General features: G+C 42.1%; 1 protein-coding gene across 4 annotated transcripts in view; it reads left to right on the top strand.

Moving 5' to 3' along the window:
• Positions 1-18,741, top strand: part of LOC121870403 (lysophosphatidylserine lipase ABHD12-like) — a 152,535-nt gene that overhangs the window by 15,897 nt on the left and 117,897 nt on the right. For 2 of the 4 annotated variants that reach the window (XM_042372240.1, XM_042372238.1), the window contains exon 2: positions 2,950-3,018. The exons of the other annotated variants lie outside the window; for them this stretch is intronic. The gene's annotated coding sequence lies outside the window, so the exon portion shown is untranslated. The remainder of the gene's footprint in view (positions 1-2,949; positions 3,019-18,741) is intronic. 4 annotated transcript variants of the gene reach the window in all.

Genomic DNA, 18,741 nt, shown 5'->3' with positions numbered 1-18,741 from the left:
AGCCAATAAATTTGTTATACTAAAACTAACGTGGTAGATATAGTAATTATTTCACATGCAATATATTTACCATATACAGTGGCCCCTCGGTTAACGAACTCAATCCGTTCCAAAAGGTCGTTCGTTAACCGAAACGTTCGTTAACCGAAACCATTGTTTCAATGGGTTTTTGGGTAATTGGTTCCAGCTCACCGAAAATTTCCTAACTTCAACAAAAATGGCGGAAAAATTTACTTACTTTGAGGTGTGTATGTAGAAGGCTCCTGGATGATGGTGATGATGTGCATTTGAAGTGGGAGGTGCAGGAGGAGAAGGGAGAAGAGAAGGAAGTGGAGGTGGAGGAGAAGCATTTTACTGCTTCTTGGAAGGTGAGTCACCTTCCATGAAAATGTCAGGAACCTCTGGACTGACAGATTCTCCACCATGAACATCCTCTCTCCTTCTTGAAGTGGAAGGCTGAGGGCTAGCATCTTGTTCCCTCTGCCTTTTACTGAAGAAAGTGTCAATTGTGGTCTGTGGGGCATCTGTCCTCCTCACCATTAACTTATGTTTAAAGAAGGAGACCACTGAGTCCTCAACATGACACAAAGTTAGTTCAGTTTTTTCCACTTCTGGGTGCTTTGAAGCCAGTTCCCTGAACTTCTCCCAGTGGTAAATCACATCTTTCAACTGTTTAGCTGACATATGGTCATCACTTTCAATTTCCTCCTCACCACTGTCAGCCTCTACCCGTAACATCTCATCCAGTTCCTTCAAGTCATTAGGAGTAAGTTCCTCCTCATGAGACATCACAAGCTCTTCCACATCCTTCTCCTCCACTTCAAGACCCAATGACTGACCAATGGACACAATCTCCTGGTCCAACTCTGTGTCATCCTCAAATCCCTCAAAATCATGGACTACTGATGGCCACAGTGCTTTCCATGAAGAATTGAGGGTTCTATTGGAGACTTCTTGCCATGATGACACAATCAATTTTACAGCCTCCAGGACGTTGAATTGTGTCTTCCAGAACTGTTTCAGTGTTAGTTCAGGATCAATGGAAGTTGCCTGATGACACCTCCTAAACATTTTCTTCATGTACAACTTCTTGAAGTTGCTGATCACATTCTGGTCCATTGGCTGTATGAGTGATGTAGTGTTTGGAGGCAAAAACAACACTTTCACAAAGTCAAATTTATACTCCAAATTTCTGGCAAGGTCAGGGTCATGACCAGGAGCATTATCCATGAGGAGAAGAGCCTTTAAAGGAAGTTTATTGGTGGTTAGGTAGCTCTTGACAGAGGGGCAAAACACATCAACAGCCCATTCATTAAAGAACTGTCTTGTCACCCATGCCTTACGGTTGGACTTCCAATAAACTCCAAGCATTGTTCTTACCACTTTCTGTTGCTTGAACACCCTGGGGTTTTCAGAGTGGTAGACAAGCATAGGCTTCAGTCGGAAATCCCCTGAAGCATTGGCACCAAGCAATAGAGTGAGACGGTCTTTCATGGGTTTATGCCCAGGTAAAGAGGCTTCATCCTTGGTGATGAATGTTCTTTTGGGCATCTTTTTCCAGAACAGCCCAGTTTCGTCAACATTGAACACTTGCTGTGGAAGATAATTTTCTTCTTCCATCAGTTTTTTAAATTCAATTAAAAACTTTGCTGCCCCTTCTTTATCAGCACTAGCAGCTTCACCATGCCTAACAACACTTAAAATGTCACTTCTTTTCTTAAATTTTTCGAACCAGCCTTTGCTAGCCCGAAAATCTTCAAATTCTGTTCCTGAAGAACCAGGTTGATCTGTCTTTAAATGTTCATAAATCTCCCTGGCTCTTTCACAAATGAAATCACCAGAAACTGAATCACCTTTCATCTGTTTTTCCCTAATCCAGATGATAAGTAACCTCTCAGTTTCTACGATTAGGGATCTACTTTTAAACACTCTTGTAGATTTGTCTCTCACGTTCACTTCCTTAAATTTGTCTTTTTGTGCAAGAATTGTCGACACAGTTGATGCCGACATGCCATATTCTTTGCATAGCGCATTTGATTTAATACCTTGTTCGTGTTTTTTTATTATTTCCTGCTTTATTTGGATTGAAATCACTTTTCTTGATCTCTTAGGCCCCATGCTGGATTCAAACAATGGCAACACGTATTTTTCAAAGTTAAACTAGCTGTAAATAAAGAATATTTTCTTTAAAGTAACACTGCACTGCACTATATATTGTCAATATGTAAAATAATTTTCAAAATGACCAATAATTTGCTTGGAAACACAGAAAAAAAGCGTTTAGTTGAAGAGAGTCTCAAGCAAGATGTTACCTCCAGTGAAAACAGAGAGAGACTGACGCCTGTTTGCTGTGTTAAGAGGCTGGATGCCGCGCATTAAACTAGTCACTTTACCTTCAATTATGTTCAATAATTGTTAAAATGACTAAAAAATTGAATATTAAACTTTTAAAATTATTGAATAGTATAAACTTCTTGATATTTACAAAAATAGTAAGGAATTTAAGCCCTAGAACCGATTAATGTATTGGCGGACTGATACTAAAGCTGGTTGCCCGGTCAGTGCAAGCGAAAACATGTTGAGGTCGGTTCGTAAGAAGTTCGTTAAGCGAAATTTTTTTCGTTAAACGAATTGAAGATCCTTATGGAAGGCAGTTCGTTAATCGAAATTACGTTAACCGAGGTGTTCGTTAAACGAGGGGTCACTGTATTATACTGCACTCTTTCATCATAATTATAAGTATAATGCTAGGATTTGTTTGACTTAAATCATCCTGAATACATACTGCATAAGTGGGGATATTAGAAGAGGATTGTTTCCTTTACATTTATTATACAATTTGACAGATATTCAGATGCATTCAGTATATGACTTTGATTACATAGGAAAATTATTTCTGACGCATTAATATTTAGTCCAGCCACCTTCATTCTCGATTACCTGTTGCAGCCTGTTGGGAACGGAGGCGACGTGATTGTGTATCAGTTGCGGTGTCCGCCGCAGTACCTCCCACTCACGGTGTGTATGCTCCTGTAGTTGCACCCTGGTTCTCTCATCAGTTGGATCCTACACGCTCACAATATTGGCCCAAACGTTCTCTATGGGGTTCATGTCACAACCTTTACTTGGCCAGTCTAAGACTTGCACATTTCTTTGTTCTGCAAACCACCGCGTTACAATCCGTGCAGTATGGATAGGACACCTATCGTGCATGAAAATGATGTTTTCGGGAAATGGGAAAGCATATGCACTTACCGAGGGAAGCATAACTTCTTCGAGTATTTCTAAATACTGTTCAGCTGTGAATCTTCCTTCTATGTCAGTCAGCTCCCCAACTCCGTACAAATATATCCATCCCCAAACATTGCAAGTCACATGCCCACTCCTTGCTTCCTCATAAATATGCTGTCTAGCATATCGGGTGTTGTTCCTCTTCCAGCAGTGCAACCTTCCGTGAGAAGTAGATGAGAAAGTTTTTTCGTCATTGAATATTACTCTTCCCCAAAAATCTAGGCCTTCTTCAGCATACCGTCGAGCAAACTGCAACCTGCCCTCGCGATGTCGCTCATTTATCTTCTCCTTGGTGGCGGGAGTTCTATGGTGAATGCCTCCTTCGTGAAGTCTTCGCCCGATTGTTAAAGGGGAAATATTTAATTGTAGATCCTCTCTTGTTGAAAATGAAGTCTTGAAGGGGTTGGCCTCAGCGAAATTCCGGATGGCTTCAACTTGTGCAGGTGTTGTTCTGCGCGGCATTCCCGTCCTGTGGTGGTCATTTAAACTTCCCTTCTCTTCCCATCGCTTAATCCAATAATATACAGTTGACCGAGAAAAAACCAATTCTCGTGCAATTTCAGTGGGTGAAAACCCAGCCTCTTTCATGCCGATTATTCTTCCACTTTCAGTGATTTTCTGCGTGTGGTATTCCATGTTGGCAGGGTCCTTCTACAATTGAGGGAGTGGAAGGGTAATCAGCAGTGACAACACCTCTGTCTCCCCCCACCTTCCCGCCAATAACGTCAGCATTATATCTATACTTATTATGTATTTATAAAAAATAAACGAATAAATAAATAAATAAGATACAAATTTATAATACATTCTACACATTTTTGGAAAAAAATTAATATATTTTTTTTAATGACACCAGACTAAATGTGACGTAATCGACACAAGTCAGAAACAAGGATTTGGGGGGGGGGGGAAGCAAAGAGTCACTCAACGAAAGAAATGCCATTTGCTGTTTACAATATTCAGAGTCTTGGAATGACAGTGATATTGCTAGATAAAGGCTTGTAAAAGTATTAGGCATATGCTACAGTACTAATTCACACCATCAGACGGATGGTTCATAAGATTAATTACCATCACCTTCAATTGAACAACGTCATTATTAATTACAGACACAGACTGACACACACACACACTCCACATGCACACACAAACACACACTCCACATGCGCCCATGCACACACAGGTAAGTAAAACAGCAGTTTGTGTTGCAAGAAATCAGCGTCTTTAGAAAGAAGTTTTGTTTAGCATCGCTTTAGTACAACTGGATTAATTACCTGAAAGGAATTAAACGTTTGAAGACAATATTAGTATAAATTAATGATAAACAGGCAACTTCATAAACAGCCTGCACACAGCTGTGCCTGATGCATGATGTTCGTTAACATACTTACCGATTTTTACTTATGTTTATTTATCTAAATATAAATTCATATAGGTTGGCCCATTGCTCTATCTATTTTGAAATCAAATTAACAGTATATACTAGCAGAAAGGCATAATATAATGCGAAACAACAAAGCCCAACCATTAATTAAGCAACGGGGAACTAAGTAACCAATCACCGATCACTTTTACATTCATTCATAATTTTTACTATGTAGTATAGTAAACTAACGGCCTTGAGTTGCCAGCTGTCTCCAGCAGTGTTTGAAGAATCTTGAACATGACTGTACATATTTACAAACACTTTATTTAATATTAAAATGCAAAAAGAGGTATAAAAACAATTAATAATGTACTGGCTGGCATCTCCACTCGTCCCTGCTCTCGCCTCCAGAGCGTCACCACTCGTCCTCGCTCTATCCTTCCGCCTCCACATCGTCACTACTGCCACCAACAAACACAAATGCTTTGTGAATAACTGCACCTCCACTTCCTATGTACAGTACTGAACTGTACTGTGCTGTGCATTTTTGCAAACAATAAACATGGCAAGAAAAGCTATTAAAAAAAAAGAGATAAAAATTTCACTTTACTGTACTGTACCTATCCTCGGCGACAGGATGGGGGTCATTGGGGTCATCGTCACTCGTTTCCATAACGGGTGGTGAAGTGGGGGCGACGGTGGGTTCAGCTGCTTCCTCACTTCCGCCAGTGATGGATGGTGTATCTCTCCTTCGGCGATCAAAGAACATGGTGATGGGGGGGTTGTCGTCTCTTTCTTTTCATCTCTTCCATGATGTTTTTGTATGGAGCAAAAACGTCATCCATCCCTCGCATGAATTTCAGGGCATGCACCGTGGAGGGGTCCATACTATAGGCCAGGTTTTTCAGTGCCTCAATATACCTGGTCATCTCCCCCAACTTCTCCAGAGTTATTTCTTGTAGCTCTTTGATGCTCTCTTGGGGGCCATGGTAAATGTGGGTAGCAACTACAATGCTGATGTCAACACAAGTGTGGTTACAGCGAGACTGACTTGACTGAGGGAGTGCGGGAACGCAGGGTGGCGTGGCGGGCGATTTGAATGTATATTCCTCCAGCGGCAATCCGCGTATTTGCAAATCCGTGTATGTTAAACCCGCGTATGTTAAGGGCCGACTGTACCACAGTATTTAGATATCCAACCTAACCCAGCCACAGAACCCAGGAACTATATCTATTCTAACAGGGGAGTGGGGACTTTGCCTCCCCAGACCCCTACTTTTTGGTGGAGATTAAATTCTTAAGATTCCTTGGATGACCGAAACAATAATAATACCGTTGAGATTTACCAATAACAACTGATCATTTGCAAACATCTTTTGAGAGTCCATTTGTAAAATAATACCTGAACAAACAAAGTAAATGTTAATTAACGCTTTTATTTGCAATTTACAATGGAAGTGGCTAGAAGAAACATGACTCAGATGGTTGATTCCACCTATAGCTACTATTATTTTTTGATAGCCTTTGAGAGTGTACTTGTAAAATAAAAACCCCAAATGTTTGTGTGGTGTTCTTTTTAGTATTTTACCCCATATTTTCCCTCTATTTCAAAACCCTGCCCACTTTGAACAACCAATATTGTTGGTAATTGGGGTGACATATCAGTTAAAATACTGTACTCAAAAAATAAGAAATTGCACTGGAAATGTAATAGAATAAAGTATTTTTTGTGTGATTCCTCCCTATACAGGTATAGAAATGTGAAATTCCATGTTCGACCTAAAACTAATCTTTACCCAAGCCTTTCAAACACAGAAAGAACTTTCCAGCAATGATTCCAACAACATGAACTCTTCCAGTGACAGCTCCATAGATAAAATGAACCAGCCAAACCTACCGAATTTACCTAACAGAAGATGGAGGTGTGCTGCACACCTTTAGGTTAGATTCGGTAGTTTTGGTTAGTTAAATTATTGGAAGATGGTGGTAATTCTTGATGAAAAGGGCGTGTCATATTTAGAACAAAGTAATACAGGAACAGATGGCTGATACAAAAAGGAGTCGTTTGATTTTGTTAATTTTTTCCACGTGTTCTTTGGAACGTTTATTTTAATTATAAGTATTTTTTTTATTTTTTTTTGAAAGTTTTTCTCTATCACTGATCATAAGTCACCTGTAGTGGGCAGGGTATGAAGGATGAGGAAAATTGCTGGATAAAACTCGGTGAAAAATTATCATATGCCATTAAAATTATGTCTCTAAGTTCTTTGTACGTGAAGAAATAAATTATTTGGCTACTGTAAATACTTCTCTGAAAATCGGCCGTTGTCAATGCGTGTTTTCATCTGCTCTTTGTTTATGGGCAACACCGAGCTGCTCCGTCCAAGTGTACTCTCACGTCAACAAAAAATGTAAAATTACACCATGCCGCTTCAAGAAAGTTGCTTTGGTACAGTAGGATTGGAATATATAGCAACTTTATTTAATTTTTTTTTTTATCGCGGCTGCCAAAATTATCAACATTTTCCTATATATAGTGATAATTTTTTTATATTGCGAGGGAAATCGGGCAGGAAATATTTAAAACTTATCACTACCAAAATTATCAAAATTTTCCAATACGTATACAGTCATGCGCCGGTTAACGTCCTAGATACGTTCTTGGAAACGTGATGTTAACCGAAATGGAAGTTGTCCGATCATCACAGAAACTTTGTATTTATACTTACATGTATGTGGAATACTATATACGTACATATACACTTTTACTCTTAAATCACTACTGTAATGTGATACAGGTAAATAATTTTTATCTCGTGCAAAATACATGAAGTTTATATTAAAATTATTCACTGTTTTACAAGGATTCCAGCAACGCCGGGCAGATGGGGGAGAGAGAGGGAGGGAGCGAGCGAGGGGGCGTGGGGAGGTAGTACGTTTGACAGTTGGCACAGGCCCAGGTCTAACGCGTGTATATTTATCAGTTCTTAAGTGACTAAGCTTCTCTCTTATAAAAAGACAGTGAAATGACCTGGGTGAATATAATTAACATTGCTGGGATTCTTGTAACATACTGATTAATTTGAATATAAACATGCTGTAATTTGCACTAGACAAAACAATTTTAGTACCGTAATCAAATTAGTACATGTGCACTCCAGCTTTGCACTAAGGTCAATTATTTCTATTTCGTTTCTTTTAGTATGGTGTGTGCATGTAAATGGATGAAAATAAATGAAGAAATCTATGTAAATCTACCCAAAAATACAGTTGAAAAACTTTTTTATATAATGTACTACAGTACTGTACACTAATGTACAACAATTTTTATCTTTTGAGCAAAATATATGACGTTTATATTCAAATTATTGGCTGTCTTGCAAGGATTCCAGCAATGCAAATTATAATCTAACTTTAGTCTGAGATATTATATAAGATAAAAACTGTAAGCCTAAAACCCTGGCTGGGGTGGGGGGGGGGAGAGGGCGGGAGGGAGGGATGGACGGAGCCAGCCAGCGAGGGGTTGGGGGGTTGAGGTGATAAGTTTAAGCCAAAGGTCTCTGTGTGTTTATTTAACAGTCCTACTAAGCTTCTCTCATTTTAAAATGCCAGTGATATGACCTAGGAGAATATAATTAACATTGTTGGGATTCTTGTAAGATACTGATTTATTTGAATATAAACATGTTGTAATTCGCACTAGACATAACAATTTTAGTACCTTAATCAAATTAGTACGTGTGCACTCCAGCTTTGCACTAAGGTCATTTATTGTTTTATGTTTCTTTTAGTATGGTGTGTGTAAATGGATGAAAATAAATGAAGAAATTTATGTCAATCTGCCCAAAAACACAGTTGAAAAACTGTTTATAAAATGTACTACAGTATTGTACACTAATGTACTACATTTTTTTTTATCTTGAGCAAAATATATGATGCTTATATTCAAATTAATCTCTGTCTTGCAAGGATTTCAGCAATGCAAATTATATTATCCTAACTTTAGTCTGAGATATTATATAAAATAAACATAAAGAAATCACCAATCTTTTGTCTGGGAACACAAGGAAGGAAGTAGCCAGGAGCGTGTGGGAAGAGGGGGGGGAGGTGAGGTGACAGAATGTCTGGCGTTTGTTTGTTTATTTATTTGAGATAAGATTTGACAGTTGGCGCTGAAGGCCTGTGTGTGTGTTTATTTATCATTACAGTGGGGTATGCTATAACGAATCTAATTGGTTCTAGAACCTTGTTCGTTATAGCATTCGTTCGTTATAGCATTAATCCGTTCCAGGCCCCCAAATACAACCACTTAACACTGAAAAATATAATATAAAATTGTAAAAATTGTAAAAAAGTGCATAAATATGCATCTAAACCTCTGAAATAAAGAATATCATTAATATTTGTAATAAAAAAACAATAAATTAGAAAAAAAAAAAAAAAAAAAATAATGTTCGTTGTAGGAGTTTCGTTCGTTATAGCATTCTCAATTTTTTAGGTAAAACCGTTCGTTATAGGAATATTCGTAGTAGGATCCGTTCGTTATAGCATACCCCACTGTACTTAAGAGTGACTTAAGCTCTTCCCATAATTTGCCGCTCAAACGACCTGGGTAAATATAACTTACATTGCTGGGATTCTTGTAAGATAGTAATTTATTTGAATACCTGTATAAACAAGCTATATTTGCAATAGACATAACAATTTTAGTGCCGTAATCATTTAGTACATGTACAATACAGGTTTGCACTTAGGTCCATTGTTACTGTACAATATTGACTAAATTCACTAGATAACGTACGCCTGGCAGCACAATCTATAAGAATACGCGATGCATACGTGACTGTGCCCGCTCTAGGGCCATTTAGGTTCGCTACGTCCCATTATTTGAATGTTTTTTTTTTCAATTTAAATTTTAATTGTTTATTCCTTGATAGAGGAAGCGGGATCCTAGTGCTGTCACTTGGTACCCCTGTACCATAACACCAGAAGCAACTGGCCAGTGTCACAAGTATATACAGTACAGTACAATCATCCATTGGTTATCGCGCCTAATTGGGACCCTGCCGATAACGAAAGTACAGAACCGATGGGATTTATTCTGATTGGTTCCAGGCACCCAAGACCCAACCCCAAGTTTCCCATTTTACAACTATTTAGACCCACTAAATACAGTATATATATGTTATGGTAAATATCATAAACACACATAGGCATGGCTAGGTTTATTACAAAGTGATGAAAAGGGTACGCTTAATACTGTAGTCCACAAAACATGTAGCTATGCTTTTTTTATTTGGTCCCCCATCATACGAGTCCGTTTTCTCTCACATCAGGACGCCTGAGTCCTCCGTTTTCTCTCTTAATCTTAGAGTGCACCAGAGACTTAGTTATTCTTAGTAATGCCACAGAATTTGAAATTGCAACCCCAATTGCAACTGGGGTTGCAATTGTTGAGGCAACTAGATATGTCTGATTACAGCAAATGTGTTATTGTCAATTTGTAGGGGAAAGATTTTATCCTCAATAGATGTAGGTTAACATTACACCTGGAGGCAAATGCTTAAAAAAAGCCTAAGGAAGGAAGCATATTCCTTTAAGACATAATATCTGACCAGTATGGGGAGGATCATCGTGTCTCTGTCTGGGGATTGTGGAGTGGTGGTCCAGCAGGCGTCACAGATTTTTTTTTGGGGGGGGGTGAGGGAGGGGGGCCACTGACGTATATGCGATCGGACGTTGTTCGGTCGGACGTTAACCGGCGTGTGACTTTATATCAATAAATTTATTTACAGTAGATTCACAGCTTATGTGGGGTTATATTCCAGGGACTTCACATAAAGCCAAAAACAGTATAAAGTCAGAAACACTCCTAAAAATTCCCCAAATAGCCCCAAAAAATATGAGTTGAAAATTTTTTATCTCATGCAAAATTTATGATGCCTATATTCAAATGATTCGCTGTCTTGTAAGAGTTCCAGCAAAGCAATTTATATTCTGCTAACTAGTGTGTGGCATTTTATAAGATCAAACTTTAGGCCTAAAACCACTTTAAATCTTGCAGGAAGTGGAGGGGGGAGGTGATGTATTATGACAGCTGGGGCGGGAGGACAACGGTTACCTGATGGTATTTATATATCTGTCCTATAGGGGGAGTTTATGTTTTTCTTAAATGTCAATGAATTGACTTAAGAGAATATAATTAACATTGCTGGAATTCTTGTAAAGTAGTTATTAATTTGAATATAAACATGCTATAGTTTGCAATAGACAAAAATTTTAGTACTAATTAGTACATTTTAGTACAAAGGACTAAAATCTTTATCTCTCGTGTAAAATATATGATGTGTATCCCCGGTATATTCAAATTATTTGCCGTCTTACAAGGATTCCAGCAATACAATTTATATTCTGCTAACTTTAGACTGTGCCATTTTATGTCAAGTTTGGTCACTTTTATTGGCCTCCAGAACCTAACCCTATTTTCCCATTGATTACATGTACTGTAATTATATATCGCGATTTAGTATACAGTGACCCCTCGTTTAACGAACACTGTTAACGTAATTTCGATTAACGAACTGCCTTCCATATGATCTTCAATTCGGTTAACGAAAAAAATTCGTTAACGGGTTCTTACGAACCGACCTCAACATGTTTTCGCTAACTGACCAGGCAATCAGCTTTAGTATCAGTCCGCCAATACATTAATTGGTTCTAGGCTTAAATTTCTTACTATTTTAGTAAATATCAAGAAGTTTATACTATTCAATAATTTTAAAAGTTTAATATTCAATTTTAGTCATTTTAACAATTATTGAACATAACTGGTGACTAGTTTAATCGCGGCATCCAACATATAAACAGGATTGATCTCTCCCTGAACATAGAGTCTTGTCTTGACTCTAAAAACAAATTATTGGTCTTTTGAAATATATTTTACATATTGACAATATATAATGCAGTGCAGTGTTGATTTAAAAATAATCTTGAATTACACCAAGAGAGCTAAAATTTATGGGTGAAATGGCACCATGGGGTGACTCTCTTCAACCCAATGCCTTCTCTTTTTCCCTTCTCCTCATTCTAAATCATCAATATCATCATCCAGACGTACACATACACCTCAAAGTAAGTGAACTTTTCTACCATTTTTGTTGAATTTAAGGCTGGAATCATAAAAACATTAAATGATTCTTGAAACTTTTCGGATTAACAGACCTTCTGGAACGGATTGAGTTGATTCTCGGGGTCACTTATTTTATTTTATTTTATTTTTTTTAGGGATTAGCCCACCTGGGCAGGTCACTGACCACATCAGGCTGGCTATAAATAATAATAATAATAAAAAATATTAATATTAACAATAATAATAATAATAATATATAAAGAAAAAATCAGTGAGATACAATATATGTTTATGTTGTGTTGTCAAAGTAAAAAACAATTGAGACCCTTGCAATTGTGTGTAAATGAGGCAGAAAGTCACATTAGCAACCTGGAACTTGGTCACAATTTTTGGATGCCATATGGCAAGGGTCTACCATTAGACAATACATTATGCTTCCAATATTTTCCCAGGGAAGCCTCCCTGTTTGTGTAGCTACTTCTTTGGACTCTTGTGTTATATCCACTGTACCAGATATCAAAATAATTCTGCATATGTCAGGGTCTACCTCGAGAGAATTAGGTAGGTTAGATTAGGTAGGTTCCTTTGGTTGATTAGGTCAGGTTCTATTAGGTTCTGTGCATTGTCTATCATTTTAATAACTATGGGGGGAGGGCATTTCATCTTACAATATCGTTTACTTGGTTTTTGTTTTTTGTTTTTGTAGTAATCCTACAGATTGAGGGCCTGGGGAGAACAGAAAGAAATTGAAAATAGAGAACAAAAAGGTTATATTGTGTTAATCAACACCACGAAGATGCCGGAAAACCATCTTTTTAAAGTGAGACAGATTGTATAAGTATGGAAACACAGAAGAAGGCAGAGCATTCCACAGTTTGGCTGTGTGAGGAAAGAAGGAGGTACTATAACGGGTTATTCTCGTGTGACTGACATCCACAGAGAAACGGTGGGCACCGTGGGCATGACGTGTGTTACGGCCTTGCCGGTGGTACACAGGATGCCAAATCCACCGAACATTGCCCATTAAAGTACCTGTAAAAGAGAGAGAGTGAAGCAACATTGTGGCGAAGAGAAAGGGAAGAGAGATTGTCGACTAAAGGAGGAGAGTTAATAAGATGAAATGCCTTTGATTCCACCCTATCTAATAGTTGGACAGAAGAAGAGCCACCCCAGATATGAGAGCAGTACTCCAAGTTAGGACGAATGAATCCCTTATATACTTGGAGCAACTGCTCAGGAGTGAAGTAGCTACGGCATCTGTACAGCATTTCCAACTTTCGGGAGGCAGCTTTAGCTATACTAAGGATGTGTGATTTCCAGGACAAATTGGAGGAAATGGTGAGACCTAACATACTTATTTCAGAATTTGGCAGGATGATAGCGTCCTGAAATGTAATTGGTGGGAGATCGTCTAATTTTCAAAGTGTAATTGGTAAATATTGAGTTTTATTACTATTGAACTTAACCAAGTTTGTACCTCCCCATTTAGAGATGCTGCACAGATTCGCATTGATAGAAGTAAAGATATCAGTTCTAGAAACAGATCTAGTTTGAGAGTTAGGAGGAAGGGGAAAATGTGAAGAAGAGTAGAATCATCCGCTTAAGAATGGATAGAATTAGCTGTACAGTGAACCCTCACTTTACGCGGTCAATTGAACCCACGGCGGCCCGCTTAAAGTGAACAACATAACATATGGGATTAATTGAAATAGAGACCGGGCCGACCCCCCAAACTCCACTTTTTCAGACACAATACCTACGTTGTAGTAAAAATAACTTCTTAATTTTATGATGGTATGCACACAATTAATAATTAAGAGAAATATCAATAAAATTAGGTTTTTTAACACTTACATTAGTAGAAAAGATGGCTGGGCACACGGGGATGGGGGGGTTGGTTTCGAGGCAGAGGGCAGATTATTGGCCCTCACCTGTATCACTTGTATCAATTGTATCACTATCCACCACAGAGGCTTGCAGGGCCTCTTTGTCAAACCCCCTCTAAGTCCATATCCTCACTATCATTATCACTATCACTGACTTGGGCCGGCTGTGGTGGGTGGCGGGTGAAGAACTCGGTAATGTTTTGATGACTGGGCGACCTTGTGCGCACCCTGCCCGCTCTGCTCTCCGCGTAAAAGAGTACAGGCACCGCGTAAAGTGAGCATTCCGTGTTCGGCAGGGTAACGTGGAAAGGCATAAAGTGAAATCGCGTAAAGCGGGGTTTTACTGTAGTGTGAAGTAAATTATTGATAAAAAGAAGGAAGAAAGTAGGTGAAAGAACAGAACCATGTGGGACACCACTACTGGTAGCGAAAGAGCGAGAGATCGATCCCCCGACAACAACTGCCATGGATCGGTTCTCAAGGAAGCTAGAGATGAGAAAACAAAGTGGGGGAGAGAAATCAAAAGAGGGAAGTTTAGATAGCAAAGACTTGTGCCATACCCTGTCAAATGCTTTGGAGCTGTCGAGGGCCACGACAAAAGTTTCCCCATAATCCCTAAGAGAGGATGACCAAAGATGGGTGCAGTAGGAGAGCAACTTTAAAACTACCCACAGACGTTCTTGGGCACATCCAGGGTGTCATCCGCGAATAACCAAGAACTGTGAAGTAAAAATCGGCAAACTTGGGGGGCACACTGTACTCACTATCATCCAAATAACATCTGTGGAAAAATTAACGAAATCGAACAACACGTTCTGGTGTTAGCCATCTGCTCAAGGATTATACCTAGAACAATAAAGCTTTCTTACCATTGTGAAAGTGACTAAAAGTGAATGAAGAATATTTTGTGTCATATCACTTAGGATTTTTTGTGTTTTCTGTGTGCGGAAGTACTGCCTCCGTTTGTCATGATTAATTTATGTGAGTGACCATTCACCAGACTGCAAGTGGTTCTGTTCAGAGATTTTTTTTCAGAAATTAAAATACAAGATACCGGTTGTGGGAGACTCAGATGATCCTTATAATCAGGGGTGAAGGAAACTCACTGATGTCAAGTTCGTAAGTTCTATTTCTGGGACAAACACACAAAAGGAGTTAAGACAGGGGAAACAGCGTCCTGTCTTGGAACCTCTCTGGGTATCTCTGTCTGCGCATGCGCGTACAGCACGCATGTGCCAAAAGTCTGAACTAACACAGTGACAAAAGGGAGTATGATTATAACATATAATACAGAGACCTGAATCAATAATGGTAAATAGTAGTGTTACATATTACAGCATATTTGTCTCATATATCTACACCTCCCTCCCCCTCACGCTCGTAGTGCAATCTCGAGCGGACTCTTTTTCCATGAGCCTTTGAGAGTGATGTGGGAAAACTGGGGGGTCATTGAATGAGGACTTACTTTTCTCGTCCAAGCAAGGGTTCACAGGGATATGGGGGAGGGGTTCACCACTAGGGGACGGTACTGAACGAAGAAAGCGGCGATTCCACCACCATACCCGACCACTAGGGAGACGGACCTCGTAATCCCTGGTCTTGCCGCAGCCCATGACAAACCCGACCTTGTCCCAGCGGTGAGACGTCGGGTCTTGAACCCGAACTGTTTGCCCGATACTCAACCTGGGAAGGGGTCGGGCGTGCTGATCGTACTGTGCCTTTACCTGGTCAGCACGGGCGGCTGCACGACGATCGCAGTCCTTGGTCTTGGCCTGCCACTCCCTCGAGAAGGACTCAGAATGGGCAGGGACACATGACCGTAGTGGGTGGCCGTATAACGTCTGTGCTAGGGAGCGACCTGTGAAGTTGGGGGTATTCCGCAATTCCAATAAACCCTGGTCAAACTTCTCAGTCAATGTTGCCTGAGGGTGCCGTCTTGAGGATAAGATGCTTGACGGACTTTACGGCAGCCTCGGCATGTCCATTGGACTGGGGATAATGTGGCGAGGACACCACATGATAAACTCCCCATCGCTCCATGCAGTCCCGGAAGTCGTTGCTGGTGAACTGGGGCCCGCCGTCAGTCCTCAGGCGGAGAGGGACACCAACTTCCCGGAAGTAGCCACAGAACATACGTACTGTATGAGAGGCAGTAGTGTTGCCTCCGCAGGGAACGACAACAGGCCAACCTGAGAGCCGGTCGGCGATGACGAGAAAGGACTTTCCCGCCACAACGAAGAAATCCGCAGAGACGGACTCAAAGGGCCTCGTAGGGTTGTCGTTGTTCATGAGGGGTTCCTGCTGCTGACTAGGCTGCAGCACCTGGCATGGCTCGCAGACTTGAACGGAACTAGCGATGTCGGAGTTGATGCCTGGCCAAAAAACAGCTTGTCTCGCCCGGCGCTTCGTAGCTTCCACACCCCTGTGGCTGTCGTGCAGGTGGGCTAGAGTGCGGCGGCGGAGGGCGGCAGGAACCACAACTCTTGCTCCATACAAGACGAGGTCGCCATCAGCATAGAGGTCGTCCCGCATCTTCCAGTATGGGAGTAAAGAGCTGTGTAAGTCGTACCGGTTGGAGGGAAATCCCGAGGTCACGCAGTTCAGTAGACGGATGTACGAAGGGTCCGCTCTTGCCGCGGCTCGGAGTTCCTGAAGAGTCCTGTCGGCGTCCTGCGGTGGAGACTCTTCTGAGATGACGGCGTTCACGGTCACTACAGTCCTGAGGTGTGCAGTAGCATCAGCACATGCGATCTCGTCCTCTGGTGTGGGGTGGCTGACTGGGGCTCGTGACAAAGCATCAGGGATGCAGAGCAGCTTGCCAGCACGCCACACAGCTGTGAAGAGGTAGGGCGAGACCTTCTCCTTAAGGCGTTGGAGGCGGGGATTCTCGACCGCATCCAAGGAGTAGTGGTTCAGGATCGGGATGAGTGACCGATGATCCGTCATGAGGTTGAAGTGTTGTAGGCCGATCAGATACAACCTACATTTGGACATGGCCCAGACGGCGGCTAACAGCTCCAGTTCGATGGTGGCGTAGCGAGTCTCGGCGTCAGTGAGAAACCGAGAGCCACACTGAACCAGACGAAGGCGTCCATTGCCGTGGTCCTGTAGCAGAGCGTATCCAATCCCGTAGAGGCGAGAGGCATCAGTCTGGAGGACGACTGGCAGGGCCGGGTCGAAGGAAGCGAGAACAGGTGGGCTAAGGAGAGCTGTCTTGACGCGACGGAATGCCTCATCATGGTCAGCTGTCCGGGTGAATGTTCTCTTGGGGCTCATCAGGGGGCGTAGGGGCTGTGCTGCAGCGGCGATGTCGGGGGTGAACTCAGCCAACTGGTTTACCAGGCCCATGAACGAGCGGAGGTCGGTCAGGTTGGCAGGAGTTGGGAAGTCCCGGATCGCGCTGACCTTTCCAGGATCAGCCGAGATGCCCTTGCCTGAGAGGGTGTACCCACAGAAGTTCACACTAGGTGCGGCGACCACAAACTTATCCTTGTTGAGGGTGATCCCGTACTTGCGGCACCTGGTGAGCATCTGGTGAATACGCTCAAGATGCGTGGAGTAATCCTCGTCATATAAGAGCACGTCGTCGATGACCTTGACACAGTTCGCCACACCCTAAAGGGCCATGTCACCACGGAGGCAGAAAGCATCGCCAGTAGCCGCGAAACCCATAGGTCCTCTGCAGTGCTGAAATCGGCCGTACGGTGTGATGAACGTCGTGAGGTGCTGATTTTCTTCCGCAAGTTCCATCTGCCAGTACCCACATAAGGCATCTGCTGTAGTAAAGTACCTTGCCTTCGGGTCCACACTGCGTATAACGGCGAAGGGTGTCGGTGAAGGGTGGGTCGGGCGGGAAACTTGGCTATTCAGCTTGGTGAGGTCGACTGTGATACGAACTCCAGTAATGTTCTTGGCGACTGCTACCATGGGGTGACACCAATCCGAGGGGTCGTCACCAGCAGGCTTAATGATCCCCTGGGCTACCATAGAGTCGAGTTCCTTCTTAACTTGGCTCTGGAAAGTGAAGGGTATCTGTCTCGGTGTGTGGATGGCGAAAGGTACTGCGTCATCCTTCAGGTGTATTCTCATGGGGGAGCCAGCCATTGGCTTGAGTGGAGCCGTCTTGAGGTCCTCCTTGGAAACCAGCACGTCCTTGAATTGCAGTAGGAAGAACTCCCTGGCTGCAGAAGGTGACGTATTGGGTGGGAGGGGCAGCTCCTTGCACCTGTTGACATGTTTTATTTCCAGAATTGGCTTGGGGAAGTCTGGAGATATTATGGCCAACTCTTGACAGTGGCCATAAGACAGTAGTGGCATCTGAACACCTTTGTGGACCTGAATCCTGGCAGAACATGACTGCTTACCTAGGGTGAGGGTAGCCTGAAATGTACCCAGAGCAGGTGCCATTGTAGAACCGTCTGCGGTGAGCGTTGTAGAAGTTGACGGTGGTTGCAAGCTGCTCCTAGGAATCCGCAGAATGTCGAGGTGTCTTGTGCCGATGACTGTGACGTCCGCACCTGTGTCAGGAAGCATTTGGATACGGGATGTAATGTCGCCGTATGACAGGTGAACACAGATGGGCTGAGGTGTCTTGCTGACAGGGGAAGAAGAGGATCCCACGCGACGACAGCGCTTGTTCTTCGCCGCCTGAGACTTGCAAGTAGTATTATTCTTCTTCTGTGACTGACAGCATTTGTCATAGTGTCCAATGCGGCTACAGGAGCGGCACTGAACGTTGTTGGCAGGGCACTTCAGTGTCCTAGCCCAATGACCACGACGGCCACAGTTATTGCAGGTGCTGTCAGCGGCAGGGCATTCAGAACCATGCCGACGAGCACAATACTGGCAGGAATGACCTGGCGTTGCAGTCTGAAGTGATGCTGAAGAGTGATGCGAAGCTGAAGTCGGATGTGAAGCTGAAGTCCGGTCACGTCCTTTGTTCTTCTTATATGCGGAGATGGCACACAGCTGGTTAGATGAACCACGAATGGCAGAAGTCGCACTTCTGGTGGCTTCGTAAGAGCGGCAGGTGGTGACAACATCCTGTAGAGAGGAGGCAGTGTCGAGGG

This window comes from Homarus americanus, unplaced genomic scaffold (assembly GCF_018991925.1).
Source record: "Homarus americanus isolate GMGI-L3 unplaced genomic scaffold, GMGI_Hamer_2.0 scaffold40856, whole genome shotgun sequence".
NCBI classification, from domain to species: domain Eukaryota; kingdom Metazoa; phylum Arthropoda; class Malacostraca; order Decapoda; family Nephropidae; genus Homarus; species Homarus americanus.
The sequence above is the reverse complement of the archived record's forward strand: the minus strand, read 5'-3'. Positions and strand labels throughout refer to the sequence as shown.